Here is a 27,035-nt window from a genome sequence, read left to right on the forward strand (position 1 = left end):
TGAGGGACGCCGCAGATGACTTCGGAGGCCTCTGACTTGTACGGTGGTAGGCGGACTCTCTGTGTTCTTCCGTCGAGGAAGGAGATGATCCATTCCAGCGCCTTGTCCTGGATTCCGACGTTGCTGAGGCGCTGTACTAGGGTGCGGTGGCAGACAGTGTCGAATGCCGCGGAGAGGTCTAGGAGGATGAGGGCCGCTGTTTCTCCATTGTCCATCAGGGCTCGGATGTCATCGGTGGCGGCGATGAGGGCGGTCTCGGTGCTGTGATTGGCTCGGAAGCCTGACTGTGAGGGGTCGAGGGATCCGTTCGTCTCAAGGAAGGCGGCCATCTGCTTGTTGACGGTCTTCTCGATGACTTTGGCTGGAAACGGGAGGAGCGAGATGGGGCGGTAGTTCTTGAGTTCAGTGGGGTCCGCTGTTGGTTTCTTGAGGAGAGCGCTGAGTTCGGCGTGTTTCCAGCTCTCAGGGAAGGTGGCGGTGTCGAAGGAGGTGTTGATGATGTCCCGCAGGTGGGGTGCGATGACAGCGTCGGCCTTGTTGAAGACGTGGTGAGGGCAGGGGTCGGTCGGTGATCCGGAGTGGATGGAGTTCATAGTGCGTATGGTGTCTTCGGTGCTGATCGGGGTCCAGGCGTGGAGGGTGGTGGTGGGGGGTGGTTGTTCGGTCATGGTGTGCGTTGGTTGGTTGTTGAAGCTGTTGTGTATGTCCGCGATCCGCGATCCGCGATCCGCGATCATTAACCCTTACGTGAACCCCCTGCTGAATTGTTCTTTAGTACAGGGTGTGGTTCCCCAGTCTTGGAAGCAGGCGATGATTATCCCCCTGCTCAAAAAGCCTGGTTTGGATGCGGAGGTGTTGGAGAATTATAGGCCTATCTCGCTCCTGCCTGCTTTCGCCAAGATCATTGAAAAGCATGTGCACAGGGTGCTTGCCGACTACCTGGAGTCCCATGACCTACTGCACCCTACTCAATCGGGCTTTCGCACCAATCTTAGTACCGAAACAGCTCTCCTAGAAGTCTCGGAGGCGATTAAGGAGGTGCTGGATTCGGGAGGCAGGGCGATGCTGGTGATGTTAGATCTGTCGGCGGCCTTCGACACCGTCCCCCATGAGGGTCTTCTTGTAAGACTCTCAGAGATTGGTCTCAGGGGGACGGTGCTCCAGTGGTTTCGTTCTTTCCTGGCAGGCCGTCGACAAACGGTCTGGGCTTCTGCTTGCTCCGCCCAGATGTCGCCATTGGGGGTCGGAGTTCCGCAGGGCTCAGTATTGAGCCCAACTCTATTTAACATCTTCATGACCCCTCTGGCGGCTCTGGCGGAGTCTTTCGGGGCCCAGATCGTTTCCTACGCTGATGACACCCAGCTCCTCTTCACCTGTGAGAAGGGTGCGGATTTCGATGGAGGTAGGATTCGGGGTTGCCTTGAGGCTGTATTTCAGTGGTTCCAACATAACAGCCTCAAGTGTAACTCTGACAAATCCGAGGTCCTCTTTTTTGGGTGCAGTTCGGATCCGGACTGGAAAGTGTGGTGGCCTGAGAACATGTTTCCACCAGCAAGTTCGTCCCAGGTGGCAAAAAACCTTGGGATTAAGATCGACAACAGCCTCTCACTGCGCTCACAGATAGTCGGCCTCACGGGCACCTGTTTTGGTCTGCTCCGGATGCTGCGTAAGTTTCTCCCTTTGTTATCGGAGGAACACAGGAAGATCACAGTGCAGGCGATAATTGGCTCGAGAATTGACTATTCCAACGTTTTGTATCTCGGCCTGCCAGAATATCTGCTTCAACGGTTACAGGTGGTCCAGAATTCGGCAGCACGGGCCATTTTTGGACTATCTCGCCGTGCTAGAGCCTCGTGCCTCTTGGAGGCATTGCACTGGCTCCCTGTCCGGAAGCGGATAATGTTTAAGACCTTGACTCTGGCACATAAAGCCCTGCACGCCTCCGGAGCGAAATACCTCCAAAAAAGACTGACCTTTTACCACCCAGCCAGGTCGCTGAGGTCAGAAGCCTTGTTTCTTGCCGTTGTGCCCCGTGTCAAGAGGGCACGCATTGGAGGCTGCTCCTTTAGACTGCTGGCGCCCCAGTTGTGGAATAAGCTACCAGTGGCCCTGCGCAGCACCTCAAACCTGTTGGCTTTTAGGAAAGGGCTTAAAACCTGGCTTTTTACTCCCTAGTTTTCCATGATCTGTTGGTTTCTTTTCTGTCTTTTGCTGTGTTTTTTTTCTTGTTATGTTATAAGATTGGTGTGCAAATTAAAGCGTCGGGACACTCTCTGAGTAGCAGTAACCTATACAAAATACAGTTTAACATAACATAACATAACATTTAACATGAAGCAGTCAACCACCAAAAACTGCCAATTGGGGGCTCAGAAGAACTCCACAGATCTCCATTAAAATATAGAGCTCCAATGAAGATCAAGGGTGAGGCTAAAGCTCCGCCACCTGTCAAGGTTCCCTCTAAATCCAGCACATCACAAGGCTCTAGAGATGGTTTGCATGAGCAAATTCACAAAGAAGCGGTAGAGAGACCACTATTGTCCACCAATGGTTATACTGCTGCAGTTTTCTTAAAACCGGCATCATCATTTGATATACTGCCAAAAAGAACAATCTTGGCAATAGACAAACTGCTTGGATGGAGAATTTTGAGGAATGGATTTCATGGATGCAATCAATGAAACAGATAAAAAGCTTATCAATTATTATCATCATCATCATAATAAGCTTTATTTCAGTGACACCATAAAAGCATCTGATACAATTAATATATACAATTCAATATGTGCAAATCTTCATTTCTGGGTAACCATATAGACTATGATTCCCAAAGTGCAACAAAGCATAAAATATTAAAATATACTTAAAACCTAGCAGCAAATAATCAGTATAATAAGAAAACGGTACGACATGCAAGAATTTCCATGTACACCCGTCAATGCACTAAGAACCAGCAATAAATCAAAGATCATTAGGCCTAGAACAGAAGAGGCCAATATGGGGCTACATATCCTTGTGGTAATCTGTTAAAGCTGGAACAGCGCTTTTGATGTTGTGCACCAACTATGACTCAAAAATTTGGCAACCGCACAAACATGTATTTCAGAAACATCTGCACGCAGAAGCCTTAGTGCCTCAGCAGATTGCCTAAACCCCAGATTCCTACATACAGGGATTAGTTACTGTTTCCTAGGTTGCTCATATCCTGGACAGAAAAAGAAAATGTGTGCCACAGTTTCGTCTGCTTAAAGGCAAACTGGGCATAGCAGTGAATGATCAGTGTTAGACTTTCACTTGAGCAATGTCAAAATGTAACATATGCGAATCCTATAGGCCAGTGTCGCTTTTAAACTGTGATTATAAGATCTTTTCTAAAATCCTGGCAGACAGGCTTAAAGGCCTAATGGGAGATCTGGTGCACATAGATCAAAAAGGCTTTATGCCAGGAAGATCGCTACATGAGTTCACTTATTCCCTGATTGGTGCAATAGATTTGGCAGAACCAAACAGGGCACCTTTGGCGGTCATTGCCTTGGATGCCACCAAGGCTTTTGACCGTGTAAATTGGGCTTTTTTGACATGCGTTATAGATACCGCTAAATTTGGGGATAGTTTCTGCAGAGCAATTGCTGGGTTTTATAAGTCACCAAAAGTAAGAGTTTTAGTAAACGGAGTGTTAACATCAGCCTTCAAAATAAAGAGAGGGACAAGACAAGGATGTCCGTTGTCTCCGTTATTGTTTAATTTATATATGGAACCCTTAGTTAAAAAATTAAGGGCAGAGTTGTAGATTGTCCCTTTTCAATGCAAGAGTTGGGTAAAGAAGCTGGCATTATATACCGACGACCTGCTGATATATACGGCAGATTTAGAGAATACAATGAAACATGTAGTGAAAATTGCAGAAGATTTTGAGAAAGTATCAGGGAAAGTATCAGGGTACGAACAGAGATAAATCTGAGATTATGTTTTGGAATCTAGATGGAGGGACAGAAAAAATTACAATGGAAATGAGATATTTGGGAGTGAGAGTGACCCAAGACATCAATAGATTAGCAGAAATCAATCTTAATAGGGTGAAAAAAGAAATCTGTGACTTAATGTGAAGTTGGATGATCTACCCTTGACTATCTCTGGAAGAGTCCATTTAGTGAAAATGATTTTACTACTGAAACTGACTTCCTTTTTAACGTTGTAATGTTGCCATTTAAAGAAGCAGGTCTTATGAAGCTGCAGGGTAAGATCGGGTCATTTATTTAGGCAGCAAAAGGATCTCGAATATCATGGAAGAAGTTATGTCAGAGGAAAGAGAAATGGGCCTAACTCTTCCAGATTTGCAATTATGTGCATGGGCGTTCCAGCTTAAGAATAATAGGATGCTTCTGGATAAGGCATCGGATTCGGAAATTGGCAAGCTGTTTATGGGACTGTTAAAGCAGGTAGAAGGACCTCGGGATTTATGCTAAAATATGCAGATCCTAGATACTTTAAAAAAGTTAGGCTGAAAATCCTCAGAGGGGCGTCAGAAACCTGGTACAGGATCAGAAAGAGATTGAAATGGATGTACTATAGTAACTTGGCTCCGATATGGGACTCGCCCGGATCATCGGAATGGACAAAGGATAATCTTGCTGGGGAACTAAGGCAAGCTGGAGTGGAAAGACGGGAGGATCTAATTGTAGGAAAAAAGATGATTTCAAGAGAGAGATTTCAAAATAGAATAAATGTTCGGGTTTCCAGATTTAGGTATCTCCAAATCCAGAGTTGGGTTCAAGCATCAGAAAGCAAGATAGGAGGAGCAAATGAACTGGAGGAAATGCTGCTTCTGGAAGACCCAAGGAACAAGGAAACGTCATATTGGTACTGGCGAATGATGGAAGAATTGGAGGGGGAGTTTACTCAACAACATAAAATATGGGAGGCGGACTTGCCAGGAACAATGCTGGAAAAATTATGGCAAGTATCCTTTACTACACTCACTCTATAAAATGATCAAACCTGCTTATTTAAAGAGAAACCACCTTTTTTCTATGTATAGAGTGTATTGGAACCCGGAAAGGTTGGCGAAGTTGGGGTATGTGTTATGTTATGTTGTATTGAGCTTATAAAGCGAGCAGCTACTCAAAGTGTCCTGGTGCTATAGAGGAGAGATGGCGTGTACCAAATGCGGTTTGAAATCGTAAACGGTATTCACATGTTTATGAGATGTCCAGAAATCCAGGTTTTTTGGGGTGAGGTTTGTAGAGCGCTGACTGAAATTCTGAAGCGACAGATTCAGGTAAGCCCTCTCCTAATATTTTTTGGATTGGATAACGAGTTAGTTGAAGATGAACAAAAATTACTATTTTATGCCATGTTGCTGGCAAGAAGAGAGCTATGTAAAAAGTGAACCAGTGTCTCTCTCCAACGTAAATAGAGTGGAAATCTTCACTAATTTATAATCTAAATCTGGACGCAACCTCCTTAGACAAGAGAAGGTATGCTTTTTGGCGCCCCGTAGGGAAATGGTTGGGGAGGTAGGAAGGGGGGTCTGATGATTATGTCTAAAAAGCAGGCCTTAGAAAATGCACAAGCCAATCCTAAATCTCTCATATCTATCATAGAAGGGTGGTACCAAAGAAATGGTAGGAAGGTGAGAGAGTCGAAAGACAGGAAGTTTGGCTTAATGAAGTGCAATTGACAGGTCTCCCGATAAGGCAGACGAAAATCAGATCCTTGCTCTCACAGCACGTTAAAGGGCGGTTTTGCATGGAGGTGCGTGAAAGGTAATCTGAGGCTAATGAGGACAAAAAAAAAGTGAAAAAAAATATATATTAAAAAAACTATTATTAATAAAGAGAAAAAGAGTAAAAACCTTTATTGTTTAAGTTAATTAAAACCATAACAATTCCAATAAAATTAATCAGTCTGCAGAGGAACATATACTGTACATATTAAAACCATTAATTACCATTAATAAAATTTACAGCTTTCGATGATACCGTATCAAGACCGTGTTAGCACTAGTATATATACCTATTACACTTACTGGTTGTCCGCTGCAGAAACAAGTTCCAATTGTATAAAACAATAATTGAGCCATGTATCAAAAGTTTCATCTCTTTAGTAAAGGACCATTTAAAATACTAGGTCAAATCAATTTTTCATATAAGAGTAAAACGTTTACCAATCTACAGTTAAGTTGCGGGTCATGTAGATCAAGACACTTTAATATAGCAGATCTGCAGGTGCGTATGCCCCTATCTTTAAAAGGATTTTTTAACAATAAAAGATGATTTAGTTTTAAAACGGGACACATACAGATCAGGTGCACAAAGTCCTGCTTCAGAGCACAACATAATGCACATGACGGCGGGCCACTATATTCCAGAGGGGTTGATCAGCATTAGTTGGTAGTGCCCCAAGGCGTATTGCTATCAATTTCTTTTTTAGATGAACAGAATATGTTAAGTCCAAATAAGCTGCTGGTTGTAAAATCGTATAGGATTGCAGTACCATCCAGGCATGGGAGCACTTACTAAATATAAATTGGTCCTCCGTTAACGAGTGTCTTTTTGTCGCTTTACTTATTATTCGCCGAAATGTTGTGAATTGTAAATTCAAGTTCCATAACTCTGACACCTTTGTTAACTTTATTGATAGCTGCAAATATTTGTGATAAGTTGATCGTGGATTACTCTCTTGAGCTTCCCAAATGGCGCTATTAAGCAGATTCTGGCAGCTTGACCGAATTTTATACCACAGTTTTGTTGTCGCATACATTCTTGCTAGACGTAGCTGCAGTAGGCTAAGCTCTGGGCGAATCTGCGCAGGGGAAGAATGTATCGGTAGAGCAAATACTGTTCTATATACCTTAATTTGCATTCTTTCAAGAACTGCTACTTCCTTGCCATGTTGCACATCAGTAGCATAGGCTAAAATTGGCAAGAGCTTTGCTTTAACAACAGCCAGTAATGGTTTGAACGATGGACCGCTTAAACTCTTCGCTATAGAGCAAAAAGCATATATCAATCCATTTCCTTTCTTCATTAAACCATCATTATGTGCTTTAAAGTTAAATCTGCTAGCAATACTTAGGCCAAGGTATTTATAATTTGCGACTCCCTCCAAATTCACTTTGCCTAGTTTAAATTGTTGTCGTGCCTGCAGGCGGTTACCTATTGTCATGACCTTGGTTTTTCGCTACGTTTATTTATAATAGGTTATCCTTTGCAAAATTGTTCAATATGTCAATCCCTCTTTGAAGCCCTACTTTCGTCTGACTTAGCAACACTATATCGTCCGCATAGGATAGATGCGTTATTTGCAGGAGGCCTAGCCTTGGCGGATGCAAGTTTGCCTGGTCCAGCTTGGGGGAAAGATCAGCCATAAATAAGTTAAACAGGTGAAGCTCTAAAACACAACCTTGTTTCAGGCCATTTTATGTTTGTATTTTCCTCGTAAGTCTGGAGCCATCTGCTAATTTAACTTGCATCCAGGTATTTGTGTACAACTGCATTATGGCTCGGAGGATGTGGGTTGGAAGCCCACACTGCCTCAATTTGTTCCATAGAATACCTCTATCTACACAATCAAATGCAGCTTTGAAGTCTACAAAGCATACATGTAGGCTTTTTCGCTGTTGTTTGATCTTATCTGCTATTAAGCCTATGGCTAGGATGTTTATTATTAATAGAAAAAAACGAATACATATTAATTGACTACACACACTTTAACACTATATTATCCACAACACACATCTAAATTAAAATATAAAACGATAAAACACAATTAAAACGTATTTTAAAATTAAAAACTATTACTATGAACAACGAGTAATTAAATAATTAAAATGTATTTAGTATTCAAACTTTACCCCTTTAAAAGTAAAAACAACACACAAAAAATAAACAATTACCCAAAATAAATCTATACTACTTATTATAAAGAGAGAACAGAAACCTTTTGGCAAGGTAAACTCGGGAACAACAGCGCCAATCCACACACCCAATACATTGTTGTAATCCTCAGGGTGTGTAGATGGACATAGGCGGCATAAAATTTTAAAAAAACGTAAATTTAAAAATGTAACTTTAAAAACAAAGTAGTCCCCTAAAAGTAGTGCCGGACACGACGTAGCGCTGGCCACAACCTAGCGATGTCCGCAACGTGCGTGATGACGACAGGCAGGAAGGAGCGGTGACGAGCAGCTAGGAGTGGCGGTGAAGTCCGGAGCGCGGGGAAGAGCGGCGGCTCAGGTAAGGCAAAGGCAAAGGGGAGGCGGGCGGGGGCGGGAGGCGATCTGGGCAATGTCAGGGCGGGCGGGGTAAGGCAATGGCGAGGCGGGAGGCGGTCTGGGCAATGTCGGGGCGGGCGGGGGCGGGAATGCGCCCAAGTCTCAAATGTTGCCCCCAGCCCCCTTCTGCCCCGGGCAACGCTGCCGCAATCCGGAAATGCTGCCCCAGGCAACGCTGGGGCGGGCTGCTAGTATCAAATAATTAACTTTAATTGACAATTATATACAAATTAATTAAACACAAATAACTGCCCACCCTTTAATTCCTATAAACACCACAACACACACCTACAGTTAATTGCACAATTACCATAATTATTCACCAATTAATTTATCAAAATTAATTAACAACCAATTTTTAATTCACTATTAAAAATAAATTACTTCCCACCCTTTACATCTATAAAAACTACACCACACACCTACAATTAATTAAACAGTTAGCAAAATTAACTACAAATTAATTAATTATATTAACAACCAATTATTAATGAATACATTAAAAATAAATTAGTTCCCACCCTTTACACCTATAAAAACCACAACACACACCTAAAATCAATTACTCAATTACCATAATTAATTTCCAATTAATTAATTAAAATGAATTAACAACCAAATATAAATTAATTGATAATAAATTACTTTACATATTTAACACTATTACATCATAATTAAACAAATATGAATGCATACAATTACTCAAAAAATTGAATATAATTAAATTACTTACCACCCTATTCCCATATAAACCTACAACCCGTATCAGAACTAAAAAAGCAAAATTCAAATAAATACTACATTAATAAATTTGATATAATTAAATTACTTCCCACCCTATTCCCCTATAAACCCACAATCTGCTACCGAACTAAAAGCGCAAAATTCAAATAAAATAAATGTAATAACTACTAAAAATGTAACACGTATATTAAAAATAACCCCAATTCTTATACAAAAAAACATATATCACATACATATAAAATATATACTAAAATACATTACAATAATAAAAAACAATATTTTTAATAACTATATTCTTGCAAACGATATTAAACAATTCAATATTTTTAAAATCAATATTACTTACCTTAAGTCGATATTCTTGACTACGATATTCTTGCTGTCGATATTCTGTCTCTACACCGTTATTGGTCAGTCAAAGCCCAGATAATCAAAATCATAGACAGTCTCCAGGCAATGCTCATTAATTTTGATGGAACCTCTGAACTTTTTGTGTGGGTTTATACACATAAATGTAATCTTCCCCAAGTTTATTTCCAAGCCCTGGTCTAAGCAAAAAGCAGCTAATTTGACCATCAAAGTCTGGAGCCCCCTCATAATTTTGAATACTAGCAGAGTATCATCTGCAAAGAGTAATATTGGGGTTTTGCTTCCCACAATCATTGGTGCATCATTCATACACTGAGCCATCTTCCTTACAGCGTCATTTATATACAATGAGAACAGCGTAGGAGCAAGTTTGAGGTTCTGTGAAATCTGACCTTGTCTCGTGAGGTTATGGTTCCGTCACGATTTTGGTGATGTCGTACCGTATTTAGTGAGTTCGGCTAATATGGAGTGAATTTGTCACGTTAACTAGCGAGTTCATTACGTATTCAGAGACTTCGTCTCGAATATGGATTCCATTTTGTTCGTGACTCCATTTTGTGTTGCCATCATGTAGGCCGATGAATGTGGTCGAACGAATAAAGCGACCTGGCCTTCCCGTACTGGTACACATTAACAGGGTCCTTCTTGACTCTGAAGTGAATTGTAAGGATCTGACTCCTTCACCTGAAACTGACCCTGCTAAGCCAATTTCCTTGGTTTGATCGTTGTCTGAGATTGCCAATCAATGTTCAGGACATCGTTAACTTTTAGTCCCCTTACACATGCCTTATCTTGCTCGTAATCTGTCATTGTTTCTTTTCTATGCTCCTTTATTACTTATTGCTTTCAATTATGGGCTTGTCCGGCTTGTGGAGATTGGCTTGGGGACATTCCTAATAGTTAACTTTGGGTTGGGTTATTGCAAACTGAGCTTTTCGTCATGTGATACTTTGTTTGAGAATGTACCTTATTGGTTAGAATTTTGCGCAATGGGTGTGTGTTTGGAATATGAATATTGTGCATAAAAAGAAATGTCTTGCCATACAAAATTGAGCAATCTCCTGAGAACTTACACCATGCTGTACTTCGAGGATCTCTGTTACTAGCTGCAGCTAATAAATTTGGTCTTTGATGCCACCCAGAAGTATTCTGTGTCTCTGTATACCAAGACAGGTGAATCCGAAGACTTTGGGTGTGCCCCTAGCCCCGCTGGGTTTAAAAACCCGGTTCTTCAGTTGGTGCCCAACGTGGGACGACTTCAGCGGTACCGGTCCATGCCCGGAGATTGTGAGGAGCTTCGTGAGGAAATTCTGGAGGATGGCCCCCACTTCATCGACCCCTGCATGTCGAATGTGGACTGAAGGTTTTTGCTGTGAGGCTTCCCCTTTCCGACGGCTACGAAGGACTACTGCCATGACTGTCGCCCTGTCTTGGACCTTTTTGTGATGATTTGTAAGGCAAGACGTTAGACGGTCTTCTGGTGGCGTGACAGACATTTTGGTTAAATACAAGTGGGTCGCTCCCACGACTTTGTTTTGTTTCTTGGGTTCTTTGATTTGGTTTTTGCAAATACCGAAGCCGAGGGGCTCGTATATTTGCGAGTATATCGTTTTTGATAACCCCTTGAAGTTTGAAGCTAGACGAGTGAGCTATAAGATGCCTGGTCTTAGCAAACTTAGGAAACGGTTTTGTTGTGGTTGTAACAGGGATTCCCGATTGGAGGACTCGTGTCTGATACCTCCGGTTGGAACTCCGACTTATGAGCTCTGTTCAAAGCATGGGGTGGGTCCCATTACGTTTAATGAAGTATGGGTCCGCTATACGAAGAAAGATGGTGTCTTACGATGGCCCCAACATGGTAGTTTCGAATCAGATGTTTTAGACAATTTAGAGGTGGCGCTATTTAGGAAGAAAGCCCGGCCGGCAATGTTTGACTCTTTCCGCCTCTGGCGTAAGGAAGCCAAACAGCAAGAAATTAAGCAAGCTAAGAGAGATAGGAAAGAAAAGAATATATTGATAATGCAAGCTGCTAGGCAGTTTAAAGACGATGAAGAAGATCATGCCATTGAGGTGTCAGATAGACAACATTGCAAGGCCATTGACAAATGTTACCCGGCTTTGCCACCTCTTCTTACAAATGTGACTAATGACCCTGAAAAGGATCCTTTGATGTCGCATTTGTTGAGATTACCACCCCCTTATGTGCAGAGTGCTATGGCACCTCCACGACCCCTAGTTGTTCAACCCCCTGCTGTTGTTCAACCTCCCGTTCCTCCGCAATTGGTCCTTTCTCCTCAGGTGCAGCCCCCTCTAGGGCCGCCAGCTTTGCTAATAGTTCTGCCTCAAACTTCTTTGCATTCCTCTCCTTTGCCTTCAACTTCTTTTGCTACTGACCCTATGTCTCTTTTGCCTCAAAACACTTTGTCTCCTGTCCTCATGTTGACTTCTTCTCCTTCTGCTCGACAACGAATGACTGAGACTGTCTCTAGCCTTTTGTCTCCTCTCTTTGGGTCACTAAATATGACCCCTGTTTCGGCACGGAAACAAACACGTAGTCAGCTCCCTAGTTCCGAGGAGCGGACAGTGTTAGATCTCCTTGCTCGTAGATGGGTTTTGAATGCCTCCAAGTATAATCTACAAACAGTTATGGATGTCTTCCTACAGTAGGAGGCACCAAAACAAAGGTATATTTTTGATGATATGTGTACTTTCCTCCGTGAAGAATGAAAAGATAGTGAATTGGGTCCAATTCCATTGGATCTACTTAATGTTCAGTCTGAATTTGTCAAAGGGACGATAGTGGGTCCCGATGTTGAGGAAGCGGTAAAGACGCTTCTTGCATTTAGATGCAGACTTCCTTCTCAGTCGTTGTTTGAACCTGACCCTTCTGTTAGGAAAAAAGTGAAGCAGTATCCGATGAGAGAGGTTCCCCCTGTATGGAGAGAGGAATTTTTGGGTAACGTTAATCAAGGTATTCAGGCAGTACCGGCTAATTTTCAGCAAGTGTGGGTACATGTTCCTTGGAAGAAAGCAGAGGTCCTGCTCTTAAGCAGACTTTGCCTGACCCCCGTAAAAATCCTGCTGGTTATTATAAGAATTTAGCTGACATAGGATCATGCAGCAGAGTTGGGAGATACGTGGGTTAATATTGTTGCTGCAGATGGTCGGCAAGTAGGAGGGGCCAAACCTGAGCCTTTAGTTGCAGATCTACCCGGTAGGATTATTAATTTAATGAAAACTTTGATGCCTCCTATGCAAGTGAATTGGGACAAGTTAGCAGCATGAAAACAAAAGAAAGACGAGAGTGTGTCTGATTTCTTCACCAGGTTAGAGGAAACATTCATTGATCATAGTGGTCAGGATATGAGTACAGAAGGTGGTCAAAGGTTGTTTGTGGATAAGTTTGTCTATAATGTGCTTCCCGAGCTTTCTAATAAGTTAAAGGACTCTGAGAGTTCATGGGCTGTTTCTTCTTCGGCCCAGATATCGGCTAGTGCACAATACTATGAGAACAGAGATAAAGAGGAGAAGGATAAAGTGGAGAAGAAGACTAGAGAATTGAAGATGAAGGTTCTTCTACAACAGGCGTATCCGCCTCGCCCTAATCAGCGTCAGTTTCAGCAACCTTCCCAATTTCAGCAAACCCCACAGTTGAGATTGTTGCAGAAACCTGAGTCTTTTCCTCTGCGACTCCCACTAGGCCCTAATCAGTGTGCTTATTGTAGAGAAGAAGGTCACTTCAAGAATAGTTGTCCGGGAGGAGGAGCTTAGCGAGCATCCAAGATGGTCGAGTGAGCACAGGGCTCCCCGGACCCTCGTCACTCCTCGCAATTTATCCTGAGGATATCCTGATTTCTTGGACGGCTCTTCGAAGATGAAACTCGACTGAGTCCATAACTCTTCTCAGAATTGAAATCGAACTTGGGTAACCGAAATTACGGCACTTTGAACTTTCGAGGCCCACCTGGAGGCTGTGCCGGGGCCTTGGCTACTTGCGGATCTGGGACGGAGTTGAACAACAACGGCAGTGGGGCCTCCTTGGTGGCCGCATCTCTACTTTTGGTTTTGTTTCCGGATCCCCGCATGGTCTGATTGAGAGACCGTTTCGCCCGACTGGGGACCAATCCAGCCCCCACTTAGTGTCTGAACTGCCTCCTCATTTTGTCTCTTTTGGATCACACTGTGACTTTTTCTTGGTCATACGAGCCAGCCCTTGTGGTTTTGTCGGCGCCCGGATTGCCGGCGGCCATTTTCACCAGGTCGCGTGGGCCCCTCCGGGGAGCAGTCTCCAGTATGGCGGGCAGGGGTGACGCCGAGATGCCGAAGACTAAGACGTCTCTTCGTGGTGGACCGGTCCAGACAAATGTTATGGACCGGTATACTCAAGCCAAAGGCTCCCCTGGGCTTTCCAGTCGTACCCCGGAGGACGTCAGAGACGACCCTTCTGTTCCTGTTGAGTTGTCCCTGCAGGACATTATGGGTGCCATCACCCGCATGAGGGAAACCATCGGCCAGCAATATGAGGCCCTGGCTAATAAAATCGACACGGTTGCCCTAGATGTCACTCTGATCAGGGCCGACCTGTCTAAAACAAATGAAAAAGTCAAATCACTGGATCTGAAGACCTCCAGCCTCACGGCCGATGTGACGGAACTCCAAACCGAACTTGGAAATTTGAAATCGGTGAATGACCAAATGTCCCATCGGCTGGAAATTATGAGAACAGGGCAAGACGCAATAACATCCGCGTCATAGGTGTTCCAGAAAACCCCGAGACTCACTCGGTGGACCTCCTGGTCGAAGATCTGATCCTCACCCATCTTGCCCCTTCTGGCCTGAGTAAATTCTTCGCTGTGGAGCGTGCACATCGTGTCCCGGGCGGTCAACCCAAGCCGGGCGCCTATCATAGCGAGACTTTTCCATTTTAGAGATCGTAATGCGATTTTGCAGGCATCGAGAGTGCATGGCCCGGTGAAATTTGAAAACTCCTCGGTTAACTTTTTCCCGGGCTTCACCCAACTTGTGCAAAGACAAAGGATGGGTTTTCTTGAGGTTAAGCGATGTCTCCGGGACCTGGGCCTGAAGTACGCCATGCTTTTCCCTACCAGGCTTCGAGTGGAATATGAGGAACTGACTTTTTTTTCAATGGACCGGACAGTGTGAGTGACTGGTTGGTTTCCCTGCCGGGCCGAGGCGATCGTACGGAGCACCCTCGTGGTGCCGAGGGTGGTGAGCCTACGCAAAAGTGACTTTTCGGTCCCTGATTTCTGAACATTGGACTTTGCTCAGCTGGGTGCTATTTCTCTTGTGTATGTTGCCCAGTAGTAGTCCACTTTTAGGTGGCGGGTGGGGACGGGCCTCTTTTCTCCTCCGGGGTCTTTTTGTAGAATGGGATTGTTAGGGCGACAGGCACACTGCATTTTGGGGTGGCTCTTTAGTCTTCTGCAGTGGTGCAGGGAGGGGGGGAGTTGTAACGGGTTTTAGTTGGGGGGTGGGGGGTGTTTGTGTTTGTGTTTTCCTCTCTCAAGGCGGCGTATTGGTTCTTTCTCTGCTCCTGATGTCCTACTCTTCGTGGGGAGCCCCATGCAGCATGTTTGGGAAGGGGGGGTAGTGGGCTGAAGCTCATATCTTGAAACATCAATGGTTTGGGTGATCGTATAAAATGGGGTGTTGTACTGCAATATTTATGACGTTTGTCCCCTGATGTGGTACTTCTGCAGGAGACGCACCTAGTTGGCAATGTGTGTCACACTATGAATAGGTGGGGTTACCGATTGGTTGCACACTCCGGATTCACCACTGGTTCTAGAGGGGTTGGTATTCTCGTCCGGTCTTCCCTCCCTCTTGAGATTGATAATGTCACTCTTGATGACAGAGGGCGTTACGCCGCCCTCACCGGTAGGTGGAAGGGCAAGACTCTCTCCTTGGTCACTGTTTATGTACCCCCAGGCCTCCATTCCTCTACTTTCTCGGATGTTGGTCGGATGATGCTGGGGCTCCCGATGGTCTTCTCCTTATGGGTGGGGACTTCAACTCAGTACTTTCCGGCGATTTGGATTGTCACCCCCCAGGGACCTTCCCGCGTCTCAATCATGGCTTGGTGGGTTCCTGGACACCTTTGGTCTGGTGGACTGCTGGAGATTAATGCACCCGACGCTACGTCAATACACCTTTCACTCCGGTGCTCATGGCAGTCTCTCCAGGCTAGATTACTTCCTTATGCCCTCTGTCCAGTCCTCCTACATAGGGGAAGTTAGCCACTTGGCCCGGGGTTTTCGGATCATTCTCCTGTGTTGCTTCTTTTTGATACGGGTCTGCACGCTGCGGGCGGGTCGCCCCTATCAATCCCTGGCACTTGCGTAACCCCAAGACCCGCACCAGCCTCATGATGTCGCTTGACCACTACTTCCTGGAGAATGAGGGGTCTGTCTCATCCTCAGTGTCCCTGTGGGAAGCGTTTAAGGCTGTTATTCACGGACACCCCCTATCTTTAATAGCAGAGACTAGGAAAGCTAGGAATGGGGAGGTCGAGAGTCTGGAGGCTGAAATACTGGATTTAGAGGATGACTTGGACACGGGTGTCACCAGGGACAAACTCCACGCCCTTAGCTTGAAACAGTTTGATTATAAATCCCTTGTGACGGAGGCCGCCAAAACGATGTACAGAGAACAGCAAGGTAGATTGTATGATGGTGGGGATAAGGCGGGTAAACTGATTGCCTGGCTCGATAAGAAGGAGAGAGCGAATCGTGTTGTCCCTGTGATTCAGAATTCTGGCGGTGTGGATGTGATTGACCCTGGTGAGATTGTGGAATGTTTTGCTGATTATTTTCGTGTGGTCTACTCCCCGGTGTCCGGCAGAGACGAGGATGACTCTCATTTTTTGTTGAGAGACATTGCGCTGCCCTGCCTGTCTGAAGAGGATCGGGAGAGTATGGAAGCATCGTTGTCGGTCGACGAGATTGCGACTGCCATCCGTTCCCTCCGTTCCGGCAAAGCCATGGGGCCGAATGGCCTGCCCATTGAATTATACAAACTACGCCCAGACAAGGTTGCATGATATCTTCGTGATATGCCTGGCTACTATAGTGGTAATTCCCAAAGAGGGCAAACCTCGTGACCGCTGTGCCTCACACAGGCCTATCTCCTTACTGAATGCTGAGCCAATGATTCTTGCTAAGGTCCTTGCTAACCGCCTCCTCACTGTTATTTGTGACCTGATCCATCCGGATCCATCTGGTTTCATTCCGCACCGGAACACTGCTTTAAATTTGCGCCGCCTTCATGGCATTCTCGCTAGGGCGGAGCTTCTGTCCGAACTGGCCATCTTGGCTTCATTGGATGCCACGATGGCCTTTGACATGATAGAGTGGCCGTACCTCTGGGCCACTCTCAAAAAGTTTGGCTTCGGTGCGGGATTTATCAGTTGGGTGAGGCTTTTATATACGGATCCGCTGGCTCAGGTGGTTGTCAATGGTAGGGTCTCCCAGTCCTTCACTCTTGGGAGGGGTACTAGGCTGTCCCCCCTGCTCTTTGCTGTTGCCCTAGAGCTGCTCGCGGCCTGGCTCCGATGGGAACCCTCGATAAAGGGCATTCAGTGGACCCCTGATTTTGAAGACCGGGTTTCGTTGTACGCCGACGATATTCTTCTGTATCTCTGTTCCCCTCGCAAGTCCCTCAACGTCCTCTTTGACGTCCTAACTTCTTTTGGCAAAAACTCCGGTTTGATTATTAATTGGTCTAAATCGTGTGTTTATGTCATCTCTGGTGGCCTTCCTCCCTTGTCGACTAGGTTCCCCATTCAAATTTCTCACTCTGGCTTCAAGTACTAGGGGGTCTACATATCGTTGGGCTCGGCTGCCTGCTACGAGCATACTCTCCTTCCTCCTCTCCGACGCTTGAAGCTTGACGTGGCTCGTTGGCGTAGACTGCCGCTGTCCCCACTTGGTCGAGCGGCGCTGTTTAAAATGATGTCCCTACTCCGATTTCTCTGCGCACTTCAGAACTCCTTTGATATTATTCCGGCGAGCTACTTTCGGGAGGTGGAGAGTTTACAGAGGAGACTTGTTTGGGACGGTCGAGCACGCATCGCTCTCTCAAAACTAACTCTCCCCTGGTATGACGGGGGCATCGCACTCCCAGACATCAGGAGGTATTATTGGGCCTCCCAGTTGTCCGCCATTAACCATGCTACGTATGCCCCCGGTCCGAATCCAGCGTTTGCGATGGATAAATACCTATTGCCTGGTGGCGACTTCAACAGAGCCCTCTACTCTCGGACGGCGGGGAGGAACCTAACGGGACCCACTAAGATTGCAGTGCGTGTATGGAAGGATGCCAATGTGGCCATGGGGTGGAATGATCGACTGACGCAAGCGACCCCTTTGTTTGCTTCGGAACGATTGGGATGCCTCTGGACGACGAAAGGTTTCGAGAACTGGGACACGATTGGCATTAGTAGAGTGGGTGATCTTTGGGTGAAAGGTGTGGTCAAACCATTTGCGGAGCTTCAGAGTGAGTATGAGTTGAGTGAGCAGGAGTTCTTCAGATATGCACAGGTGCATCACGCATTACTGTCGGTCTTCACGGCCGGTACCATGGTCCCTGAATCTTCCCCGCTTGAGGACCGTATACTCGATGGTCATCTGCCCGACAGTACAATTTCCTTGATTTATAAAAAGTTAATCAACAATCGGGCAGATCTCCTTGTGCGTCTTAGGGAGGCCTGGACTGGAGACGGGTTGGAATTGGACGACGAGGACTGGCAGTCTGCACTATCCTCCCCGAAAGAGGTCGCCATTCCGGCCCGTCTCCGCCTCGTCCAGCTCAAAATTCTTCACCGCGTGTATGTGACGGGTCCTCGTTTGGCTGCTATGGGTTTTTCTTCGGACGGGTTGTGTAGGCGCAGTTGTGGAATGAGTGCCACTTTTCTTCATATCCTTTGGGAGTGCCGTGATGTCGCTGCATATTGGCACCGCGTGCATGCTGTAATGGAGTGTGTCACTGGGGTCGCTCTGTTGCCTGAGGTTCGAAGATGTTTGTTGAATGTGTGGGAGCCGAATAACTACAACATCGCCCAGGCCCGGTGGGCGGCACTTGGGAACATGGTTGCCAAAAGGGATACTGCGCAGCTTTGGGGTTCCCAACGGCCTCCCACTGTGTCGGTATGGAAGGAGAACATGGATTGGTGCATGTTCAGGGAGAATACGGTATATTTGGCTATGGGCAAGCCTAGGGCGTGGAGTAAAATTTGGGGCCAGTGGAACGCATACCGAGGGAACATCTGTACACCCCCCTTCGAAGACATCCCGTACACTACCCTGTCCCCCTGACCTCTGAGGTTCCTTGATTACTGTATTCCTTATCCGATTGTCCTGACTTCCCCACTGCCTCCCCCCACTGGTCATCTCTATCGTCCTCCTGATTCTCTATCCGGTATGGTAGGTCTCCCCCGTCTGAGCTCGACATCTTCTACAATGTTTCTCGCCTTGAGTTTTTTGTTCCTTCGTTCTTTTCTTTTTCCTTTATAAAAACTTAAAAATACGTTGTATCCTGCATACCTCCTGTGTTGCTGAACGTGTATCCTGTATCTCTGCTGGACCTATTGGGGTCAACCGCTGCCTTTTGACTCTACGTAATTAATCTACAAACACTAGCGGCCGGCCCCTGTGGTTGTAGGCCCATATCTGTAATGATTTTGTTTTGCACAATAAAGTTTAAAAAAAAAAAAAAGAATAATAGTTGTCCGATTCTGCTACAGCGTGCGAATGGTATGTCTGGTTTGAGAGGTCGTGGTGTCCAGCAAGTACCTAGGGGTAGGGGACGTGGTGCGCTTCCCCAGAATGAACGTTCCTTTCCCCCTCAGAATTCTATGAATTGTTTTGATCAACAGAATATTCCGTCTGTTCAGTCTGCTCAATATTACGCTGATGATTATTATGTTGAAAGTGATAGGGCTGATTTTAATGATAGCTAGGACAGCCAAGGACGAAGAGAGGGAGTAGTGTTAGTTCCAGTAGACCAGAGTGGACCTTATGTTGAAGTAATTCCATCAGGTGTGGCAGAACCTTTTCTTTTGGATACTGGTGCAGCAAAGAGTTCTATCATGCACTCTAAACTCCCTGGCGCACCTTTGTCTGGCTTGACGAATGTTTCGGTAGGATTTTCTGGCGCCCCAGTTCGTAACCCGGTTTCTTGTCCTTTGTCTCTTTCTATTGGGCCTTGTGAATTGGAAGCACCCCTTATTCTAACGACAGGTTGTGGTGAGAATCTGTTGGGTTTGGAATTGCTGAAAAGATTGCATGCGACATTACATTGTTCTCCTTCGGGAGTACATCTTACGTTGGGTAAGAAAGTGATTTCTCCGGTGTATTTGTCTAAAGATCGGCTTCCTCTGGAATTGCGTTCTCTCCCTGATACTCTCTGGGCTACAGGTCCTAATGATGTTGGCCTTTTGCAGATTCCACCCTACGTTGTTACCCTCAAGTCGAATGCTAAGTTACCTCGCATTCCCCAATACCGAATCTCTAGTGATGGTGAAAGAGCTCTTTTAGCGATTATCTATGATTTGGTTGAGAAAGGTGTGATTGAAGAAACGAGAGGTAATGTGTGTAATAGTCCTGTTTTGCCTGTTCTTAAGCGTACTGACTCTTCCCAACCACCCGTGTATTGGTTTGTGATCGACCTTCGAGAGGTCAATAAGATTGTTGTTCCGCAGTTTCCTGTTGTCCCAGACATTACTGCTTTACTGACTATGATCCCTGCCTCAGCTGCTTGGTTTTCTGTTATCGATCTGAAGAATGCTTTCTTTAGTTTTCCAATTGCTGAAGAAAGTAGGGATATTTTTGGCTTCTCTTTAGGAGGCCGAAGCTTCCGGTTTAAGCGCGCTCCTCAAGGTTAATGTGAAAGTCCCTCCATCTATGGTCAGGCTTTAAAAACTCAGCTTGACACTTTTGTCTTGCCTTCTGGTGCGACTCTTATCCAGTACATGGATGATTTGTTGGTCGCTGCTGATGATGAAGAGATTTGTAAAGAAGTTATTCTTTCTTTGTTACGGCACTTGTCTTACCTTCATCATGAAGTGTCACCTTTGAAGTTGCAGTATTGCCGCCAAGAAGTGACCTACTTAGGTCATCTCTTGTCGAAGGAGGGAAGACGATTAACCCCAGAACGTATACAAGCGATTGCTCAAATGACTGTACCATGCACACACAGAGAGGTACGTGCTTTCCGCGGTATCACCTCGTATTGTAGACAGTGGATTCCGAATTTTTCTTTGCTAGCGAAACCTCTGTTGGCACTTACTCTTAAGGACACACCAAACCCTCTTCCTTAGTCTGACGAATGTCAGAGAAGTTTTTCTGAATTGCGTGATGCATTGTGTTCTGCTCCAGTGTTGGGTACCCCCGACTACAGTAAGCCTTTTACACTTTATGTACACAAGAGAGAAGGTTGTGCATTGTCAGTGTTGACACAACAGTTTGGAGACAAGCAGCGCCCATGTGCGTATTTTTCAGCTACTTTAGATCCGGTAGCTAAGGCGTTGCCTAGTTGTTTGAGAGCTACAGCGGCAGCAGCTGTTTCTATCCGACAGTCTGCTGGTTTGGTATTGGGTAAGACATTGATTGTGATGGTCCCACATGCAGTGGATACCTTATTGAATAAAACGAAGACTCAACATCTTACTAGTGCGCGTTTGTCAGGTTATGAGTTGACGCTTTTGGCTAGTCATGAGCACATAAAGCGCTGCAACACATTGAATCCAGCTACATTGTTGCCGATTTCTGTAGAGACAGATTCTCAGGAACAGCATGATTGTTTTTTCCGGACAGAGGAGGAAACGAATGTAAAGTTGATCTGAAAGATACTCCTCTTTCGAATGCAGATGGTACCTTATGGGTAGTTGGTTCGTGCTTCCGAATGGCGATACGACTGCAGCGTATGCGGTTACGACTTTGCACACGATTGTTGAAACTGCACGTATTGCACAGAATTCAACTCAAGCAGCAGAGTTGATTGCACTGACGAGAGCGTGTGTGTTGTCAAAAGGAAAGAGAGTGAATGTGTATACTGATAGCCAATATGCATTTGGTGTGGCTCATAGTTTTGGGCATTTGTGGAGAGAGAGAGGATTTCTTACTTCTCATGGTACGAAAATTCAGCATGAACAATTGGTGAATGAACTTCTTGAGTCACTTACTTTGCCGACACAAGTTGCGATTGTGAAATGCACTGCACATAGGAAGGTTACGGATGATGTTGGCCGTGGCAATGCGTTAGCGGATGAAGTAGCGAGAGAAACAGCGAAAGATGTGACGAGTCGTATGTATGTTGCAGGTCCTGCTGGATGGGTTACGGAAGGAGGAATGTGTGAAGACACAATAGAAAGTGTGAAATCGATTCAGGTAAAAGTTACTGAGAAAGAATTGAGTGTGTGGAGAGAGACTACGGGAATGTTGGATTCGACTGGCTGTTGGGTTGAGTTGTCAGAACGCCAGCGATGGTTATTGCCTGGTGCGCATGTGCTTCCAGTGGTTATGATGGCGCATGGATTGGCTCATATCAGTTCAAAAGGGATATGTAAGTTGCTCCAGTATGGCAGAATGCTGGAATTCCTAAATGTGCTGAGAATCTGGTTAAAAACTGCATGATTTGTTTGATGCAAAATCCTGGCAAGGAACCTCAATTCCATCAGGTCATTTTGCTCCTCCAACGTATCCGTTCGAGGTGCTAAAGTTGGACTTTATTCATATGGAGAGATGCAACAACCTGAAGTATGTCCTTGTGGTTGTTTGTGCCTTTTCCAGATGGATAGAGGCCTACCCCCTTAAGGATAATACTGCTTTATCTACAGCCAAGGTTTTGTTAAAGGAGTTTTTCCCTAGGTATGGATTGCCAAGAATGGTATGGAGTGACAATGGAAGTGAATTTGTGGGTCAGATTATGAAGAAAGTGTATGCAGGTTTGGGAATCAGGCAGAAATTTCATGCTGCGAATCACTGCCAGTCAGCTGGTTTGGTTGAATGCTACAATGGCACTCTTAAGCTTAAATTGGCCAAGATACAAGCGAGCTCTGGCCTTGCATGGCCGGACGCTCGACCACTGGCACTTTTGTCCACAAGAATGACAGTACATTCTCGTGTGGGACTTAGCCCATACGAGAATGTTTTTGGTCGCCCGGCAAATGTTTGGGGTGTGCCGAGGCCAAATAAATACAGTGATATCGAGTACCCTATGTTGGTTGATTACTTACATGATTTGACTGCTAAATTGCGTGTTCTTCACCAACAGGTGCATGATACCTTACCTTCAGCTTCTGTGGATGCAGGTCACTCGATTCAACCTGGAGAGTGGACTCTAGTGAGGAATTTCCAAAGGACAAAGAATCTTGAGCCATGGTGGATTGGTCCTTATCAAGTCCTGTTGGCGACTCGGACTGCTGTCAAGGTTTTCGGCAAGAAAAACTGGGTGCATGGCACCCACTGCAAAAAGGTTCCCTTACCCTTGCCATACGACCAGTGGGTCAAGGATGGTATTGCCGATTCTAAAAATGAAAGGGTTACGGAATTCGTCCCTTTTAGTGGTGCACATCTGAAATGGACTCAGTCGGAATGTGCGGATGACGAAGTTTTGCAAGAAGCTATGCCGCCGCATTTGAGACTTGATACTACGGAACCAGAGACACTTTTCCAAGATCAGACTGTGTCTGGTAAAGAACGCTATAATTTACAGACTACAATGGACAAATAAAACATACATTTTTTTGTGTGTTACACTCTTTCAAGACTTTTTTTTTTGCCTTTTTCTTTTTCAAGCCACCATCCGGGTTCAGCTGCAGGGTCACTGATAAGTTCTTAAGGGGTGACCCGCGTATTGACGGAAGGTCTGCGGTTCTAGGGACGTCTAGGACGCCTGGACGCACACTTAAGTGAAGAAGGAAAATTGCTGTGAGCAGCACGTTAGAGGATGGAGTCTTTTGTAACTGAGAGAGTTGCTGAGAGAATAGATTTTAAGATAAGATTTTGTACATTGGTTCATAACAAATGTTTTATTACATTGTGTTCTTTTGTGTTTTTAAGTATCACATTAGCTTGTGTGGGTTGGATTGTTTATGCTACACCACTGATATCTGCACCCACCTCCTAACCTATACTTTCCCCTACTACTGTTTCTTTGCACCAATTCTATACATTGATTGAACATGAACAGACAAGGAGGTCAGAATTTGTCAACAATTCGTTTATACAGCTGTTGCATCAGCATCAGTTAGTAGTAAATACTACAAATTTTTGGGTTTGTGGTCTTATGCCTCATTCGACAGATAGAGGTATGCCATATCTGGTTTTGCCTTTTTCTTTCAATGGGTCTGTATGGGCTTTTCAGACTATGTTCATCTATGCGAATGAGGTATATCCCTTACGTTCCGTGGAAGACAATCCGAGTAATAGTGCCTTGATAAAGGGAATAGTGGATATGATCCGAGATATTGATGCATATAATGCTATCCCTAAGGATGAGGCACATACCTATATTGGTTGGAACGTGACTGGATATAGTACTAGTTTGACAGAGAAGGAGAGACGAAAAAGGTCTCCTCCGATTTGGATTGTACTCCATCGAGGCCACTTTTGTTTGCAAGGTAATGGTTGAAATGAAATCCGAGAGCTCAGCTAGGTAAGAGTGTGTGTGCTCAAACCTATGTTTATTCATCTCAGACTTCTCCTCCGTTTGTGCCAGCTAAAGGCACATATTTTGTTTGTCATGACAGAGCCTACACGTGGTTGCCACCTGATTTTTCAGGAACATGTTATGTGGCGTTTTTGCTTCCCCCTACATACACTACTACTCTGGAATATCATAGAACAAGATATGGTAGAGGGGTCTTCGATCAGGAAGATACTGCAGCACAAGAAGTAGGACCGTTTTGGGGTCCTATGGCCAATAGCAGGAATATACGACAACTTACGAGAGTGGTTGAGGCCACTATAAATGAAACTGCAGGTGCCCTTAGTAATATTACAGCTGAGCTTCAAGCGGACCGCCTTATGGCGTTGCAGAACCGTATGGTGTTAGACGTCATACTTGCAGATCGAGGAGGGGTATGTAAATTGATCCAAACAAGTTGCTGTGTTTTCATACCAGATAATGCCCCTACAGTGTACCAAACCATCTGTAGATTGCATAAGGTTTCTGAGTCTATTCATGTAGACCAAGGAGACTGGTCATTGACTGGATGGTTTTGGGCACAACTGTCCAAGTGGGGATGGAAAGTTCTGATGTTCCTTGGTATGGTCTTAGCTATTCTCCTCTCTTGTTGTCTTTGCATCCAGTGTGCTCCCGCCATTTGTAGTCTTTGTGCTACTACGTGTGTGCGGAGACCTGTCTCGAGAGAAATAGAAAGTAACAGGATGATGCTCCAACAACATCTTGATGGTCTGATGAATATTGATATAGACCTGGATTCAGATTAACGTGAGTTTGGGCTATTGCCTACGTAATGGCAAAAGGAGGGTCTGAGGTTCTGTGAAATCCGACCTTGTCTCGTGAGGTTATGGTTCCGTCACGATTTTGGTGATGTCGTACCGTATTTAGTGAGTTCAGCTAATATGGAGTGAATTCGTCACGTTAACTAACAAGTTCATTACGTATTCAGAGACTTTGTCTCGAATATGGGTTCCATTTTGTTCGTGCCTCCATTTTGTGTCGCCATCATGTAGGCCGATGAATGTGGTCGAACAAATAAAGCGACCTGGCCTTCCCGTACTGGTACACATTAACAGGGTCCTTCTTGACTCTGAAGTGAATTGCAAGGATCTTACTCCTTCACTTGAAACTGACCCTGCTAAGCCAATTTCCTTGGTTTGATCGTTGTCTGAGATTGCCAATCAATGTTCAGGACATCGTTAACTGTTAGTCTCCTTACACATGCCTTACCTTGCTCGTTATCTGTCTGTTTCTTTTCTATGCTCCTTTATTACATGCATTGTGCTTTCAATTATGGGTTTGTCCGGCTTGTGGAGATTGGATTTGGGACATTCCTAATAGTTAACTTTGGGTTGGGTTATTGCAAAGAGAGATTTTCGTCATGTGATACTTTGTTTGAGAATGTACCTTATTGGTTAGAATTTTGCGCAATGGGTGTGTGTTTGGAATGTGAATATTGTGCATAAAAAGAGATGTCTTGCGTTACAAAATTAAGCAGTCTCCTGAGAACTTACACCATGCTGTACTTCTAGGATCTCTGTTACTAGCTGCAGCTAATAAATTTGGTCTTTGACGCCACCCAGAAGTATTCTGTGTCTCTGTATACCAAGACAGGTGAATCCGAAGACTTTGGGCGTGCCCCTAGCGCCGCTTGGTTTAAAAACCCGGTTCTTCAAAGTACGCACCCCTCGCGAACCCCCTATTTACTCTTATGCGCTCTGTGAGTTCTCCTTGCTAACTCCATCTTAGTCCTGCTTATATATCATCATTTATTTATTTATGTCATTTGTAAAGTGCCTGAATCACCCCACATGGGGTATCTCCTCGCAGTCGAATTAAGATAGCCAGTAGTGGCTGAGGGATTTCCCATCTGCCTTAGTGTTCCACATAGTTTACACCTCGGAACTAAATCGATTGCGAGTTTCAGATCTACAAATATATAAAGCTGGGCTTTCTGGATGACCACAGTTTTCCAGACTATTGTCATGAATCTGGACACCTGCTCCATGATGCTACTGCCCTTTCTGAATCCTGACTGGAGATCCAAAAGGACGGCAGCACCACTGATCCAGGATTTCAGAGCACAGAACCTGTCTACAAAATATTTTTTGTGATGCATCAATAAGACTTATGGGTCTATAATTTAGTGGTGGACCTTTGGAGCCTTTCTTGTGGATCAAGACAATTTCAGCTTCTTTCCAGTAAGTGGGGACCTGTGCACCCTCTACTAATGCATTTGCCAGCTTATTAAAATATAGTGTCCAATGCTCTAAGTCATCTTTAAAAAGATCACTTGGATCCCGTCAGGACCAGCTGCCTTACCTGGAAAAATACTAGTTATGGTATTCCTAGTTCCAGCGGGCTCAACATACGGGGCCTCATTTATGAGAAGACTTGCATCATGTGTGAAAGCAGCGATGCAACACTTCTTAGTGCGCCCGTCTTGCGACACGAATAGATGCATCATATTTACTGTATGGCGCATCATGTAGCAAGGAATGACAGATACGTCAATGGGGTAAGCCTCATGTGAAACAGCCTGCGTCACCCTTACGCCTGGCAGGTGGCAGGTGTAAGGTTTTTGACTCATTGGCGTCCTAGAAGTGGCGCAGCAAAATCTCATAGATTTCACTGCACCACTCTACCAACCCTTTCTTGCGTGGTAATGCCCACCCTGCATACATTACCTGACACAGGTATAATGTAGCACAGGTTTTTACGAAGTAAGGCAGCTGTCACTTTGTAAATATGGTGTAACATGGCGCATTATTTACACCGCACTGCGTCACTAAATGTTACGCAGCGGCAGCGCAAAAGTGACACAGGCCTTCATAAATAAGGCCCACAATACATAGGTGGGCGACAAATCCCTTATCACTATACATTCATTTAAGGTTGGAGGAACCTCTCTCACTTTGTCATATAGATCAGTAAATTGTTGCCA

Source organism: Lissotriton vulgaris, chromosome 3_1 (assembly GCF_964263255.1).
Source record: "Lissotriton vulgaris chromosome 3_1, aLisVul1.2, whole genome shotgun sequence".
Lineage (NCBI taxonomy): Eukaryota > Metazoa > Chordata > Amphibia > Caudata > Salamandridae > Lissotriton > Lissotriton vulgaris.